Below are 18,409 nucleotides of genomic sequence, written 5' to 3'. Positions count from 1 at the left end.
GCAGCGAGCGCAATGTGATAAGAGCGTGGTATGTATGTATGTAACTTTTGGTATTGGCTGTACTGTACTTTATTACAATATAATAATGTATTGAATTGTTGACTATTTACATCTGCTAAAATAAATAACTTTGTGCTTTGGAAACACATACAATTGATTGGGCAATGCTTATTTGAAAACGATAAAATTACTTTAATAAGTTAGTGCCAGACAGACAAGGCATTTTATTTATGTTTTGAAGTTTTGTTTGTTTGGAATATGGTGAATAAAAACTAGTTGTGGCTAGACAAACCAAAACAACTGACTGGTGTGATATCCTCGGCTGGTCTGTCTGAAGTGCATGTGTCTATATATATATTTAAATATGTATTTGTAATATTCTTGTTTTTAACATTTTTTGATACTGCAGTTATGTACTATTCAAAATGAATACCATTGAGTCTTTTTACTGTGAATAAACTTTCTATGGTCTAGTGTGGTGGTTCCCAAACTTTTCAGTTTGCGGCATCCTTAGGATCTTCATAATTTTTTCAAGGCATCACCATCCAAAATAATTACCGAGCAGTTTTATAAGTAGTTATGTCAAAATTACGTAATAAATATTTAGTTCAGGACAGAAATACTTATTAAGTTGTTTGCAAAAGTAATACATATAAATCCAAGGGAAAATAATATTTTTATATCTTTTTTCAATTGTATTTCTGTCGAAGAACCATTTACAGCTATCATTAAGAGGAATAAGAACAGACAAAATAAAATAACAATATGTACAAAAATCATCACACTTTGCCCCTTTACCATTACACTGTGCCCTTCATGATTATAATGTCCCTTCACCATTATACTGTACCCTTTTATGCTCACACTGTGCCACCTCATGCTCACACTGTGCCCCTTCATGCTCATACTGTGCCCCTTCATGGTCACATTACATCTTCACCATTACACTTTGCCCCTTCACGTTCACACTGTGTTCCTTCATCATTACACTATACCCCTTCACGCTCACACTGTACCCCTTCATGTTCACACTGTGCCCCTTCATGCTCACACTGCCCCTTCACCATTACACTGTGCCCCTTCACGCTCACACTGTGTGCTTTCATCATTACACTATACCCGTAAACGCTCACACTGTGCCCCTTCACACTGCCCCTTCACCATTACACTGTTCCCTCCTTTTTTCTTTTCCCCTCCACCACGGTTTTCGATCACTATTTTCCCTCCATTTCTTTACTTACTCTACTTGGCCTTCTTTCTTCTTTTACTTCTCTCTTCTTTATTCCAGCTCCTCTCTGTACGGCTCCTCATTGAATATGTTGCGCGTGATGACGTCATGCCCGACATTCAGTGAGAAGGGAACAGGGAGGAGTGAGGAGGGAGAAGGATGCTGGGACCCAGGTGCAGCTGGATTGGTAGATATTTTTTTTGTCCTCGCCGCAGCACCCCTGTGACAGCCACGGCACCCCAGGGAGCTGTGACGCACACTTTGGGAACCGCTAGTCTAGTGATTATAAATGTCAGCATTTAAATTAGAGAGTAACATGCTATGATTATCCTTGCGATCCTATGTGATTAAATACCGCATTTACTGGTAGCCCAAATAGAACATATTATTAGATTTTGGGGAGAATATTTATGATCAATACTTTATAGATTTAAACAAAGTGATGGTAGATAAGTTAGTAACCTATGTTTATTTTAAGTAATTACTTTAATGGCACAAAGCACATGGATAATGAAAGGAGAGCTGTGATTGGAATCAGGGCATTTAAATAAGAACGGGAAGCTATAAACTCTATGGTCCTGCTTCATGTTCAGAAGTACGAACATTTGCGTTTCATTTTTGCGAGAAATAGCTCTGCGCATGCTAGGAAACTGACCTCATGCCAATGAACGCAATTGCATGCAATGACACTTACAACTGCTTATGATTTGAGAGGGAGAACGGGGAAGGGGTGGACTAAAGTAGGCCAATGCCATGTACAGTTAGGATATGCTGAGGGTGTTCCATCACAGATGGGGCTAATTCAAATACTGGGTATCTTATAAGTGATATTGTATTCAACCATATAATTTGCACCAACAACAGGGGTAGTGTAACTGCTCACTCATAGTGACAGTCACAAATGACACTTATGGCTGCTTATGACTTGAAACAGGGGGGGGAAGGAGCGGACACATGTTGGCATTGTACAGTAAGGGCATTCCGATGCAGAATCAAGTCCTAAGTTTCTTTTAAGTGCGCTTGGTTTCAACTGTATTATTTGCACCCACTACAGGTCAGGTGGAAATGCCGACTGAAAGTGATGACTGTCGCAGCATAGTCTTTGATTTAAAAGTACACATATGCATGCCACTGTCTAGCACAGATAATGTGGAAACAAGTAAGATAGATTATAAAAAATGTAATATTTGGAATTTAATATTTATTTAAATGATTAGTTATTTTATTTCATGATCAAATTTTATTTAATGCGTTCTGATGTGACCTTTTATTGCACATATGTTCGTGTGTATACTGCAGTCTGTTTTGTGTGTCTATGTAAGGCAAATTCTGCTTAGGCAGAGTATACTTACACCGAGATTCTTCAGATACACTTGGGTTTGAATACAATCGGAACTATGCACAAGTTCCTCCCTATTTTAAAATGAAACTTACTTGCAAGTTGCTTTCGGACTTGAATTAGGCCTAATGTATCTAAGGAAATGGCAGTGTGCGATGAAATACATCAGACTGTTGATAGCTTATTACATCTAGATCTGATAGCTGATTACATCTAGATCAGTCAGATATACTAAAATACTTGACAAGTGCATAGAGCACATTGTGAATGAAATCAATGAGAACTTAATTTCCACAGCACTGAGCCTGATTTTATCATCTGTGGTAATTCTACATGCACAAACTAGGACAGCAAGGATCCGAAATGGAAATAACTCCTGACTTGCCAATTTTTCCTCACTAAATTAAGTGGAGATCAAAAAGTCTATATTTGAGTAGTATTACACTAAATAACTTTTACCTAAACTAAAGCTCTATATATGAATATTATGATTATAAGGATCATTTTTTAGTTATCTGAATAGGATTATTGTGTACGAGAGATGAGTGGTACGGATTCAGATAAATCCGACAGATCTGAATTGTGGGATTCCGAGTCGAACTGAATCATGACTCGGTTTCTCACTCAAAATTCGGTTCTGAAAACGAGGCAAAATGTAATTTCTGGTAAAATGGCGGATCTTGCGAATTTTGGCTTGATATCTTCTATATATCTTAGCCCCTGTTCTCAGCTGCCATTTTTGAAGTGATAGCATATGGATCTGTGCTTAATACAATGCTTTTAGAGAGTTGGGCTGGGTGACGGAGGCAATTTATATTGCAATAGAGATCAGTGTGGTAGAATTGTGTACACTGATGATCAATTTTGTGTTATTATAGTACATATCAGTGGTTGAATAGGAAATTTACAAGTACTAATATGGAGCTTTCACTTTGAAATGGAAAGCCATGGGGCTGAGTGCCGTTTTAGATGCATATTAACAATATATAGTGTAATATAAAACATTTTTAAATGATGCAAGGATATCCACCCTATGTCCCCCACCTCCCCGGTGTACAATTACCTTTCATATGTGTCCATCCACTTGTCATGTCTCCTTTGTGTACTTACATTTTCCCTCATATCACCATAATATTATAATAATACTTTCCAAAATATCTACCTTATATCTTCAAGGTTAATCTTTATTTTTCCCTTATCTGTGTCCTTTCTCTATTCCTCTGTGCCCCTATCTTCATTGCTGGTATCCCCCTCTCTCCCTCCCTCCCTGCTCACCCCTGTGCCTCACATCCTGCTTCTCTCACTTCTCCTTTACTCCTTGATCCTCTCAAATTATCCCTGTTCCTGCTTCTATTGTTACCTCTCACTAGTAAATTCACGTTTTCCCCTCCATCATTACCATGCACCCTCCATCATCACACTGTGCCTATTTCATCATACTGTACACCCTCTGTCATCACACTGTGCACCCACCTTCATCACACTGTGCTCCCCTTCATCAAATGTTTGCCCCTTCATTACAATGCTGCTCCCTTCATCACTGTGCCCCCTCCTTTCTCACACTGTACCTCCTTTTCATCACACTGTGCCCCTCCTTCTTCAAATGTTAACCCCTTTATCACTGTATGTCCTCCTTCATCGCACTTTTGCCCCTTCATTACACAGCTGCCCCCTTCATCACACTGTTGGCCCTTCCATTCTTTACTTACCTTTCTATGACCTTCTTTTTTTCTATTTTTTCTCTTCCATTTCTTCTGTCTTCTGGCTCCTCTCCTTGCCGTTCCTCACTGACGGTGTCCGAGCATGATGACGTCACCCCCAACAGTCAGTGGCATGGGAGAAGGGCACCACCGTCTGCACCAAGTATTTACAAGACAGATGAACAATCTTTCTGCCCACTCTGGCTGCAAGGAAGTGAGCCAAAGAAGTGCCGGTATGTCATATATTTAGTGGAGAAAAAATTGTGTGCTGTTTTACTGTGAGCAGCACACCCCAAAAAACAAATATATTTTCTATTTTTAAAATCACAAGGGACAGTATTGGAGACATTGGGCCTGATTCATTAAGGAACTTTAAGCAAAAGTAAGCAAGTAAGGCAAAACCATGTTGCATGGAAAGGGGGATGTAAATTTAAAATGTGATAGCAGATTTATAGTTCGGGTAGTCCTAGATCAACTTTAAATTTCAGTGTACAAATAAGCTATTAAGTATTTATGTACTACATGAAAAAACAGCCAGTATTTTTCTTATGTGGAAAATAATAAACTCATTTGCACCCCTTGCATTGCAACATGTTTTTGTCCAGAAAACTTGGGTAAGAAAATTCACTCAATTTTTTGTTTAACTTTTCTTATTGAATCAGGCCTATCATTAGTAAGGGGGCAAAAAGCAGGGTGTTCTTTGAGTCTGAGTAGAGCACGCTAAAAACAAATATATATCTTTCTTTTAAAATACCAAGTGTTTTAATCAGAGTGCATTTGTGTGAGGGGCAGAATGAGTGACATCATTAGTAAGCGGTCATAAAACAGGCTGTTCTTTGACTCTGAGTAGCATACAACCACCATAAAATATAAACAAGTTTTAAAGAACCAATTGAATAGATTTGAATTATATTATGGAGCAGTGTCAGAAGAATTGTAAGTTAACATTCTCTCCTTTCCTGTCTCATTGGGTTTTCACCTGCTGTGGTGGAAGCTACAAGTAGCTCCAACTTGTTCAAGTAGCATTACTCCTCTTGGCAACCAAGGATCAGTTTACAAATCAGGCAGATCCCAGTATCAGTATTGACAGCAGTAGTACTTTTTGAACCTTTGCTACTAAAATGGTCAATAAGGTTTAAGAAAACATGCTCAAAATCCCAACACTGTTTGTCAATCTCAGAGAAATCTCTAAGAAAACATCAGTTATTGATTTACGGATTAAGAAAGAAGTTTCTAAAGAATTTGGATATTTGTCCAAAAAAAAAGGAAGATAGCTAACATTCCGTACATCACCTGCAGTGGCAAGAAAAGGCTGAGACCATGCCCACTTTTTGCTAGCATGGTTCCTGCTACTGCTGATACATGTACTAAAATGCCCACTGCAAAGAAAGTGTCCTTAACTTCCCATCCTCCACCTTCTTGCTCAGAGTGTAGGACTGTCACCTCCAAAATAGTCACAATAGGGCAAAAAAAGAACACTGAAGCTGAAAAACAACTTGGCCACTCACAGAATCCTGAGGAGAGTCTAAAGGCATCCATGAGTGTTATATGTGAGTCTGACGTTTCAGATTCTGACACTGTAATTATAGAGCAGCTTCCTTGCCAAATTTATCAACCATCTGGAAATGTGAGGATAATTAGTAATGATGAAGTTTTACACATATAAATTTAGAAGCCTACTTTGGTAAATGTGCAAGAGAATGAGGTATTTGAATAAGATGGGCTATCACGCACCAGACCAGCCGATCATTTGGTGGGGTCCCGGTGCACTTACCTGGGGCTCTTCCTTCTCGGTGTTTACATGCAACAGCTGCTGGCAGCTGTCATCTTTTATTTAGGTCCACGTATGCGCACACCCATCCTTTTATGAAATCCCATTTCTTTTCATTGAACAGTGCCCTCTATACGGCAGGATATATAAAACACCTGTCTCCATTCATTGTTTAGAGAAAACAGAGTAATGTTCGCACTAGTGAGGAAGCCTACCTCCATAATATATCAAATGATAATTATATGGTATCACGAGTAGGGAGGGGTGCACCAACAACTCAAGTAATGAGTCCAAAAAAGGGAGGGGAGCAGAGAAAGTTGTAGCTCAAAGAGCAAGGGCTTTACAAGTCGGAGTTGAAGAATCCGGACATTAATACATTTACCACCTTGTCTTTAGAAATATGTTTATCCTAATCCAGACAACATTTGTCAAGGCATCTGTAGCCTTTTTGATGCCACAATAAGTAGAAGTACTGCTACTGTTGGGGGTGATATATTAATACAGAAGGTGACCAAGAAGAGTAAACATAGTATTACACAATTGTTTGTGAAGCAAGCATTTGAAAGAAAAACCAAGTATGACAGTCAGAATTCTGTTGCACAGAAGATCACTGAAGTCATGACAGCTATGTTAGCATTAGATGTGCTTCCAATTTCCGCCAACAATGCTTCAGGTTTAAAAGATTAGTTCAGGTCATGTGTCCATGGGCCTGATTCATTAAGGACCTTAAATGAAGAGGTATCTTATTTCAGTCTCCTGGACAAAACCATGTTGAAAATCAAGGTGTGCAAACTAGTTTTCTGTTTTGCACATAATTTAAATACTGACTGTTTTTTTCATGTAGCACACAAATACTTGATAGCTTATTTGTACACTGAAATTTAGTTGAGTTGCTACTAAATACCATCTCGATTCCAATTCTCCTGAACATAAATTGCTCAGCTGTTGCGGAAGGTTAAACAAATAGTAATTCAGTCCCTAGAAAATGATTGTGCTGACTGTCCACTGAACTATGACTAGGTATACAAGTGGTACTGGTCAACCAAAAGGCTGCATGACCATGACACTACACTGGGAAGGTGTATCGCCATAAGCTGCAGTAGAAGTCTTGGTAGCTTCATCATCCTCCTCCTCATCCTTTCAGCATAGTAATGCTAGCACACAATGCCAGACCCTTCACAGGTAAGCTATTCTTTGTGTCGCTGGTTGTAGAATGAGGTTCTTTCAGTTTCAAAGAGTTAATGACTCATGAATGCAAGATTTATTTTGAAGCTTACCTTTATTTTTACAATAAACATAACATAAAAGAAAAAGTAAATCAAACACTTAGCTTCTAATATGTTCAAGCAACAGTCAATTTCCAGGACCCCTCTTTCACACGAAAGCTGGAAAAACAATAGGCACCTTTCTTCATCAAGGTCCAGGATCTCTCTGGCTGCATTTCAGTTTTATACTCAGAGAACAAAGGGTCTTAGAATCAACTTACATATAAAGATATAAACATTTTTTTAGACTTGCTATTGGTACATTACTAATAAGACAGAATATATTCTCCCTCATGTGCAGAAGCATCTGAGACACTGCCCTGGCATGATATGTGGAGATGTCTCGGTTCAGCCTTTGAACAGATAAGGATTTTACAATACACACAGATAAGTATGAATACAACAAAAATAGAGCTCAGTGGCCATTTTGATAGGCCTGTTACACTGGTTTCACAAAGAAACATACCAGTGTCAGTCTGTTGGAAAAAACTGAGGAATGTCAAAGAAGAAAGGCTCACTCTGCTAAGAATCTCCTCATGATTCCTTATTACCGATAAAAGAACGAACCTTATGGGGCATATTCAATTGACGGCGGGATCGCCGAAAATCCCACGCTCCAAAAATATTACCGTTAATACGGTAATATCTCGCTGGATTTCAGCTCGCAGCTCCCTGAGCTGCGAGCTGAAATCCAGCGAGTAAACGGTTTTTACGCGCAGGATTACCGTACTAACGGTAATATTTTTCGAGCGCTGGAGTTTTGGCGATCCCGCCGTCAATTGAATACCCCCCTATGTGTGTATTACGACTGAATTTCAACATGTACCATGATTTGCGCACACAATAAACTTGGTGGTGCAGAATTTCTTAAAAAATGAGAGGTCAGTGCAGGAGATGTTGTCTGTGGCCCATAACATTTCTGGGCAATTTCGGTATTCAGCAACTGCATTTAGATCATTGCAGCAGCTTCCAAAACATTTACATGCATGACACCAACTGAAGTAAGAGGTAGTAACGGGGTGGAATTACACACATTCTGCACACTGCTGTACAACTATATTTCTACATTTTGCATAGAATAATAGAACTCTAAACAATGCAACATTGGTGAGCTATAATACATTGCAATGAAGATGTCGTTGGATTTTAAATATGCTTATATAATGCTGATTATTGGGGTATTTGCAATTATTAGGATATTTGTAATGATGATGGTGTCATTTGATTTAAAAATACATGTGCTTAAATTTGGATGATTATTGGGATATTTGTAATAATGTCAAAATATTAGAAAAGATTATACATAGAAACAAAGTCACAAATGTTTGTATTGTAATGCAAAAAATTGTGTTACAACAAATAATCGAAAATGATCTTTACATAGACTATAAATTTATTTAAATACATGTGAATGACAATCGTAATAGTAATGTTAATGTAGGAACAAAAACACGCTCAAAATTACATGATTTTATGAGCATGTTTCACAAAATTTAATTTTTTTTGTTAAATCCAAAACCAAAACAGTAGCCTGGTTTTGTCAAAATAGAAACCAACACAGAAACACAGTACGGCTTGATTATCTAATGTGCTTATCCAATTATTATGGACCTGCCAATTGTTTACTGAACTAAGAATTCCTTCACCCAGGTACAGTTAGTTTCAGTGGCACAATTAGTGAAAATGTATTAAAATGTGAGCTTTTACTTACATTGTTTAACTCACAGAAAAAAATCCCCCAGCACACTGTATTATAGTTTATACTACACTCGTATTTCACAACTCATCCAAAATATACTTAGAGCAGTGGGTGAAATGTATGCTTAGAAGTCGTGCTGTTAACATCAATGTGCACATAGCAACCAGGGTACTAATTATCTTGTTATGAAAGTGTACATTAATGGTTTCTAACACAATGGCAGGTGATTTTTGTTATGTAAACAAATACATTGCATCTGCTATGCCATGCTTGTGTAATAGTGCATCGACATGAACGTGTGTCAAATCTAGATATTTGCGACATTGCTTAATTGACCATTCTCTCTCTTGGCTTTCCTGTGCCTGATCTCTCCTCTTCATGGATTGGACATGCGTTTGCATTTTGGGCTCACATCTGCTAGCGTCAGCAGGTACTAGATTTAAAAGACATAACAGGACAGACCAGGGGGGAGAAACAACAGTACATATACATATAGATATAGATATATACAGGTTCCAATTACAAGCCAAAGGTCAGGGTCATAGGTAGACAGGGATATTCAGGAAACATGCCAGGTCAGCATAAGGTTGTCAGAACAACATTCAGACAGACTCACAGAAGTACAATAATCCTGGTTGCTTAGATATAAAATTATCATTTCCATGTCAGCTGTTGCCTAATTTGGTAATCTTGAAGGCCACAATTTATGTGTGTCCTGCTGCAAAATCCATTACTTCCTTGTAGGAGTCACAGCTAAAGACTGAATACTCATAAGACTTCATGCTTCATGTGGAGTTAGCACCACCATTTAGTGCCAAAATGAGCCCACAGCTAGCAATAGTTAAAGTGTGGTGCTGTAGGCATTCTTTTTTTGCTATTTAAAATCCCCTGAGCATTGCTTTCTATCAGTGTATTTTAGGTGTGATTTTTCAGGTGGTACATGACTGACAATAGCATCAGCCTAAAAAAAATCAAAAAAGTGGCAGTTTTAATATTTAATATTAGAAATTCACCCCTGAAGGTGAGGTCTTAATCAAAGGGAAAAGGACTGTTGCAATTAGAACCAGTTGTATCTCATTTGTAGATACAGAAATTATACCATGTATATAAATAATGTTGATATTTAAATTAAATTAAATGATAATTTTACCTTTAATCCCATTCACAATCTGAATTAAATTTTCCCAAATCTAAACTATTTTATTTCAAGACACTAATGAAGTGAATTCTCCAATTAGTAGTGAAATTTGGTAATAACACACACATAAATATACTGTATATTCACATTACTGTATGTACATACATGTTCTCAATTGCATCATGATGTACAGTTATTGCAATCAGCAATCAATGTCATGTGGCTCTATCCACAATGCAATAGTACAGTAATTACTGGCTATTTAAGGGTATAGCAGTTTAGTAGAACAATTTTAAAATGCTGCATTACTGATTAGAGTCCATGATTAACTAGCTTGGTACATTAACCATACTTAGACACCAATAGTATAGTAATACCAGACTTTTCAGGTGTTAGCAACAAAATAATTTAATGGAATATGTTGTTGTTTTAAAAGGACACTGTCAAAATCAGTTTTTTTGGGAAGGGGGTTGCAAATACTAAGTCTTGAAAAAATCTATTTAAGTGTTTGTAAAATCAGCCATTGTATTATATAATTTCTTCTTGTGATGTGCTGATGATTAAAAAAAAAAATGAAATCAGAGTGACTGGTCTTCAGAGTGAATGATCCTTCTTTAGAAAAAAATAAAAGCTGTAAAAGGTTTTGTATGTAAGGACAGATTTCAGATTTTTGCTAGGTTAGAACAAGTTAACATAGTTAGATGTATGAACCAACAATCGCCCAACATTTTCTACTAGCAATACCGCCCATCAATTTACTCCAGCATTAATTTCCAGTAGTGGTGCACACATTAAAGCAACAGTGTTTTCCATCTCATTATACTAGCAGCATTGCCCATTACATATTAGTAGAACTAATTAATGACAATGGTGCCCAAAACATTATACCAGTAGTGGTACCCATCACTTGATAGCACCACTAATTATGGGCAGCACCGCGGCTCATAGCACAGGGGCCATGAGTTTGATTCCTGACCATGGCCTTATCTGTATGGAGTTTGTATGTTTTCCCCGTGTTTGTGTGGGTTTCCTCCGGGTGCTCCGGTTTCTTCCCACACTCCAAAAACTTGTTGGTAGGATAATTGGCTGCTATTAAATTGCCCTTAGTCTCCCTCAGTCTGTGTGTGTGTGTGTGTATGTTAGGGATTTAGATTGTAAGCTCCAATGGGGCAGGGACTGATGTGAATGAGTTCTCTGTACAGCGCTGCAAAATCATTGGCGCTATATAAATAAATAGATGATGATGATGAATATAGCATCATCACCATCTATTTCTTGTTCTTCTTTGTTAAAAAAGATGGGTGCTTCGGGCCATGTATTGATTACCGTGGCCTTAATTCTTTTCACTATGAAAAAATGTTGCCTCCTCCTTCTGATCAATGAGCTATTTGACCATATTAAGGGAGCTACAAATTTTACTAACTTGGCTTTTCTTGGAGCCTATAACCTTTTCAGCATAAATGAGGGGGACAAGTGGACTACTGTCTTCAATACTTGAGTTGGCCACTTCGAATAATGGGTGATGCTATTTGGATTATGTAGTATGCCAGTGGTTTTTCATCAACAAAATTTCACAGGATCTACTTTACCGCATTATAGTACTAAGTAGTATAGTAATTTGTTGAAAATAATAATTTATCTTTAAAAAACAAATTAAGATTTTTTTAAGTGCACCCCTGCAAATTCTATAGCCAGCATTAGTAAGCCTGAGCTAATTATCACTACAACTGGGATACCATCCTCTGCTAGGGAAGAGTGTCAAACACATAGCATGCCCTTTCCCACTACGGGACTACCAGGCCACTACGAATAATGGGTGATGCTATTTGGATTATGTAGTATGCCAGTGGTTTTTTCATTAACAAAATTTCACAGGATCTACTTTACGGCATTATAGTAATATATCTTGATGATATCCTAGTCTGTTCCAAAGATCTTGCTTCACACTGTGACCATATGGCAGAAGTCTTTTCCCACCTCTGAAAACACCAACCTTTTTGTAACATTGAATAATCTATCTTTGAACAAAACAAAATGCCTTTCCTTGGATACATTGTATCCCATTCAGGTCTCCAAATGAACTCAGAGTAAGTGCAGACTGTCTTTGATTTGCCACAACCTTCCAGGCTTGAGGATATCCAATGCTCCCTTGGGTTTTCCAACTATTATCAACAATACATTCAGTGATGGTCCTCAAATCCTGGAGCTCTAGGCAGTTGCCTGGAGAGGCAAAATGGACGTAGACATTGGTGAAAAATTGTAGGCAGTGTACAATGAAAGCATTTTCATGTACTTGTGACATAATTAGATGTAGACCCATCCGCATATATGCCTTTTTGGTAGACGCATCTCTTGCGAGTATTGGAAGGTGGTGCTATGATATACAATGATGATGATGGATATCAGCAGATCTATCTAGTTGCTTTTTACTGTCTGATTGCATATTAACCCCTTTTAAGTGATATTATTAGTAATCATTAGTGTCACAGCTATAATATATTAAGTCGTGGTTGTCTATTCCCATTATTAATTTGACATTTCCATGTGGACTGCTCAATTATTTTTTAATGGAAAAAATGTGTATTTAATTACATTTTGCATTGAAAAATGCAATTTCGCATTTATTAATAACTGTCAAGACAATGTTCTTTCTTGAGTATATGACACTTCATTACATTATTATATTGTATGCAAGCAGAGTAATGCGACCTTTGCTACTAACAATGTCCAGTCACATCTTTATGTTATCATTGGGCAAAAATGTATACACTTTGTTACGCCTGATATACATCGGCATAAATGCTACTGTTTTTGACCTGGATCCATCATGAGACTGGTTAAATTAAGCAAGATAGCTAGTTTGATATATGGGTCAGAAGGCTGCTCACTCTAGAGCAGAGATATATGGGAATAAAATATAATATATCATGTGCAAATATAAGCCATGCCTCTTCATATGCATAGGCATTGATATTGGGTCTTGTGTGATATGACAAAATACATAATAGATGTTTTTATTTACACATCAATGTATTCAAAATATATAATAAATGTTTTTAATTTACACTCTAATATATTCATATCACGCATCTCACCGGTTTAGTTCCATTCTGAGTCTTGTATACATGGGTTTCCCATGGTTACTCCTATCTGTTGCACAGCCTGGCGTTCCACTATTCTTGGATGCCATGTTGCCAAGCATTCTGCACATGTTCCACGGTGATAGGAGGATCACCAGCCTTTATAAGGGTTCTCCTGCTTTCTATGGGTGTCAGTTCATCAGGTGTCCCTAACTGATAGGAAGCATCTCCTCTGACTCCCGTCCCTGCTCATACTTACCTTTGTTCCTGTCTTTGCGAGTTAAGCCGTTCTTTGGCTGCAGTATCGCTCATCATCGATCCTGTTCCAGAGTTATAACCCCTGTGTGGATCTCAGTGCTTTTGCTCTCCGCAGTTCATCACTTGACAGCATTACCTGTTCAGCTTATTGTACAGTCAAGACCTGTAACCTCACTGCAGGATATCATTCATCATCGGTCCTGTTCCAGAGTTGTTTCACCTGTGTGGATCTCAGTACTTCTGCTCACCGAAGTGCATTACTTCACAGCTATATCTGTTCAGCTTATTCTGCTGTTTAGACCTGTGACTGTACTACCTGCTCAGCCTTTCCTATTATCAAGATTCGTGGATATACTGCTGATCATCGCACAGCACCCGTCCTGTTCCAGAATTTCATACAACTGAGGCTACATTTCATTCTGCCTTACAGTTTCCTTGTGGTTCTCCGTATTAACTGCTCTGCGCCCCTTAGAGGACCGTGACCTAAGAATGAATGCAGCTAAGACCATATTCCCTTGCAGGAATCCCTAGTGAATACCTCTCCTCCGTTAGACTCCGCACCTCTCTGGGAGTAGCTGTAGCAGAGATCAAGACCATTCCAACTCTCTGGCTTTCGTGACAATTCACCAGTCACTTTATTCTCTTTTTTGCAAATGTATTTTACTCTAAAACTACAAGCAGAGAATCGGGAGAGATGAAGGTCTTTGCAAATTATTGTGTCTTTAACAGCCCATTTCTTTTATTTTGATGAGCCCAATGGAGTTCTGCTGCTTACAGATTTTTACATCTGGGAGTTTCAAGCAAATATGCAGGAAGCTAGAGAGGTTGTGTAGAGTAGGATCAGTTACTCTGGGTCATCAACTATATGCATATGCAGTAGTACATAATGGGCAAAGCTGCTCTGAAAAAGAACAGATATTCAAAAAAGTAGATTACATAGAAAGGGGTGATTTACTTGGAATTTAGCCCTCCCTATAAAAAAATGTATGCAAATATTAATGGTGTTAAAAGTCATGAAATGCTGGTGGTTAGCCCTGAGAGAAACAAAGTCAGTCTTATTTTTTAATATTTTATGCTGCCAAGTAGTATAAGTTGAAAATGAATAGGGCACATACGATGGATTTATAAGCAGATGCAGGAAGAATTTATAATGGATTGGAGTGGTGTTGTTGCACACTTCCATGCATAAAGAGCATATTGCTATCAATCTCCTATTTAAAAAAGTGTATTATATTATATTTTACAAATATCAACCAGGCTTATCATGGCTTTAGTTTTTTGCAGAGCTACAACATCAAAGTCAATTGTCAACAGTCTATTATACTTATGCTATTTTGAACTACTTCTAAAAACATCACAGTCTTTTGAGTATTTTTTTTTATAAAAATATTTTGCCTGGTTAGACCAACCATTTTCCTTTACTTTCTGTGGTTCTAGGGAACCGCTATCATTGAAAGAGTGAAGAAAGCAATGTAACTCAATTCAAGTCAACAGGAAACTCTCAAGTTGAAATGGAAAATAATTTCCATTCCAATGTTTCTTTATCATTTATTTTGATTTTTTTTATCATTTTTATATATGTATTTTCTTTTTTTATAAATGTAAAAAACAGTATTTTTCCTCTTTGGCTCATGCTTTTTATATTTTTGTTTGGTGAAAATAATAATTTATCTTTAAAAAACAAATTAAGATTTTTTAAGTGCACCGTTGCAAATTCTATAGCCAGCATTAGTAAGCCTGGGCTAGTTATCACTACGACTGGGATACCCCCCTCTTCTAGGGAAGAGTGTGAAACACATAGCATGCCCTTTCCCACTACCAGACTGCCCTTAGGTGCAGAAGGAGTCTTGGTAATGAAAGTCCCATGTCCATTATATCTAAATAACACATACAAGCATTAAACAAATAACCCTTACTGATAATATACAAACTCCACACCACATAGTTCTAACAATCTTTATTGAGCAATGTCCTGAAAAGTAAATATTTTCTTTTATTTCTATATGATGTAGTCCAAAAACCAACAGTTCTTTTCCTATGGAGTAAAGCATTTGTCCTCCCTCATCTGCCTTGATCCAACATAGCTTCAGTGAAATAAAAATATATCCCTTAAAACTAGAGATGGTCACTGACCCCCGTGTTTTGGTTTTGGATTCGGTTTTGGATCTGGATTACCGTCGTGTTTTGGTTTTGGTTTTAGTTTTGCAAAACCGCCCTTGCTTGTTTTGGTTTTGGTTTTGGTTTTGTTTGGTTTTGTTTTGCTATTTTTGAAAAAAATACAATTTTTTTTGGTCTAAAATAACCTAATTTAGTGCTCCACCAGTTTCTTAGATAAGTGAGGTAATTCTAAAGCTAATAAATTATGAAAAAAACAGTTTAATCCCTGGTAGGCCGTCCTTAATGCGAACACTTGTCTGCAAATTATACAGTCAAACCTGGTTGTCTACCTCCTCCATCTTTGATTATTGGCAATGTAGCCATCGTCTTTGGGTGTATATTACACCCTACACTTATAGTTGAATATTAAAAAAGCAGACTGTGGAGCTAGAATGCAAAATTAAATGGACCACGGTACTTTGGTGGCTATCTATGCCCCCCCACCCTCCACCTGTGGTTGAATATAAAAAAAGCAGCCTGACAGACTGTGGAGCTAGAAAGTAAAATTAAATGGACCACGGTACTTTGGTGGCTATCTATGCCCCCCCCCCGCCCTCCACTTGTAGTTGAATATAAAAAAAGCAGCCTGCACAGACTGTGGAGCTAGAAAGTAAAATTAAATGGACCACGGTACTTTGGTGGCTATCTATGCCCCCCCCCCCCCCGCCCTCCACTTGTAGTTGAACATAAAAAAAGCAGCCTGCATAGACTGTAGAACTAGAAATTCGAATATACAAAGAAATGGACAAAGGCAGTTTGGTATCTGTCTGCATCAGATCCCCTCTCCACTAGGAGTAAAATAGAAAACTATTCAGCCGTTATATAATCTAGAATATAAATAAAAATTGAGAAAGGCAATTTGGTATCTGTCTGCATCATAATCATCAACATCCTCATTAGCGCCCTCGTCACCTTCATAAATCTCCCCCTCATCCTCTTCTATTTTCAAAGTGGCATCCTCAATTTGTGTATCACCGGCTACACTCGGGCTGTTCAGGTACACATCAGCAGAACTGCTGAAAGGGCCCTTCTTTATGGGTACACTAACAGAATGCTCACGTTTAGACATACCACTGTTGAATGGACTCTCCACAGGGATTGGTGTCATTTGTGAATCAGAGCAAACATTATCCTCTAATGCCTTACTGTTATCTTGCAGCTCGGCTTTGACGCGTAACAGTAGTTGTGCACCAATTGTAGGCTGGGTAACTTTTTGGGATCTGCCACTAATAGCCAAAGGTGAAGGCCTCATTCTGTCTTTGCCACTGCGTGTGTAGAATGGCATGTTTGCAATTTTTTTTTATCCGCACTTAACTTTTGCTCAGTAACACTTCGTTTTCGCTTCAACGCAGTAATTTTTTTTTTTTCGTTTTTGTTTTTTGCACTGATTTGGAAACACTGTTGTTTGACATCGCCTTGGCCAGATGACGTACTGGGAACACTAACATCAGGACTGGTGACAGAACCTGGTTGGTTGCTCATTCTGATCATATGTGGACTGCTTTGAATCCATTCTGAGCGCAAAGCACTTTTAGTGGTAAAAATTATTTGGTAGATACTGCTGACAGATATGACTTTTGACAGCCAGAAATATTTATGCACAATTAGGGTGGACACCCCAAAAGCACTGAGGAGTGTGAGAAATTATTTGGTAGATACTGCTGACAGATATGACTTTTGACAGCCAGAAATACTTATGCCCAATTATGGGGGACACCCCCAAGCACTGGGGAGTGCCAAATATTAAAACAAAATTATAAACCTCTATCCTCCTCTCTTCTATAGTGATTTTTGTTAGAGCAATTGCAAGAAGAATATTGCATTCTCTGTCCCTGCTCTAATCAGCCTGTGACTACACCCTGCTCTCTCCCTCTGTCAAATGGCGATGGATTGCTGTGGAGGCGTGTATTTATAATCTTCAAGTATCGCGAGAACCGAGCCCCGAGATCCGACAACGTCACAATGACGTTCGGCCTCGATTTCGATTCGGAGCGGGCGGGAGAGTACCGAACTCCTCAGCTCGGTACTCGGATAGCCAAAGTTCGGGTGGGTTCGGTTCTCGGGGAACTGGACCCACCCATCTCTACTTAAAACTAAACTGAATGGTGCTAGTTCTTCCTCATTTTCATTGTTGCACTGTTTTTCCTATGGTTTATTCGGTTGAGAATTGGTTTTTAATAGGACTGAGAAATTCATAAATTTTACTAATTTTTGCTGGATATACTTGATTTGATGCTTTTAAGTTTTATGCTTTTTAAAATAGCATGAATGAAGCAAACCTATTTTAATGCAGTAAAGGGTAAATGAGATAGAGTATTAAAAACACAATATTTTCATTCCCTCAGTTCTCAGAATTGACTGAGCGGTGCGGGTTCACGGTGGGACAGTTCCACCAATACTTACAAATCAGACATTATCACCAACAGGTTAAGGTTCAGTTATCTGCTAGACCCCACACTGTGTTTGAGAAGTTATGCCTATCGGGACCATCCTCAAAAGGTCTAATCTCAACACTATACAATGCCTTACTCCCCACTTTCATGGAGACCAAGGACCGTTCTTAGACACAGTGGGAGGCAGATTTGGGAGCATCCCTAGATCCAGAAGAATGGTCGGACATCTATGAGTGGACAGCTCATTGCTCTATAAATGTCCGTACCAAAGAAAACGCCATTAAATTGCTACATAGATAATATTATGTTCCCTCTAGGCTTCACATCATATATCCTCAAACAAGTCCAACATGTTGGAGAGACTGTGGCCATACAGGCACC

The sequence above is a fragment of the Mixophyes fleayi genome, chromosome 1, assembly GCF_038048845.1.
Source record: "Mixophyes fleayi isolate aMixFle1 chromosome 1, aMixFle1.hap1, whole genome shotgun sequence".
NCBI classification, from domain to species: Eukaryota; Metazoa; Chordata; class Amphibia; order Anura; family Limnodynastidae; genus Mixophyes; species Mixophyes fleayi.
Note: the sequence above shows the minus strand (reverse complement) of the source record.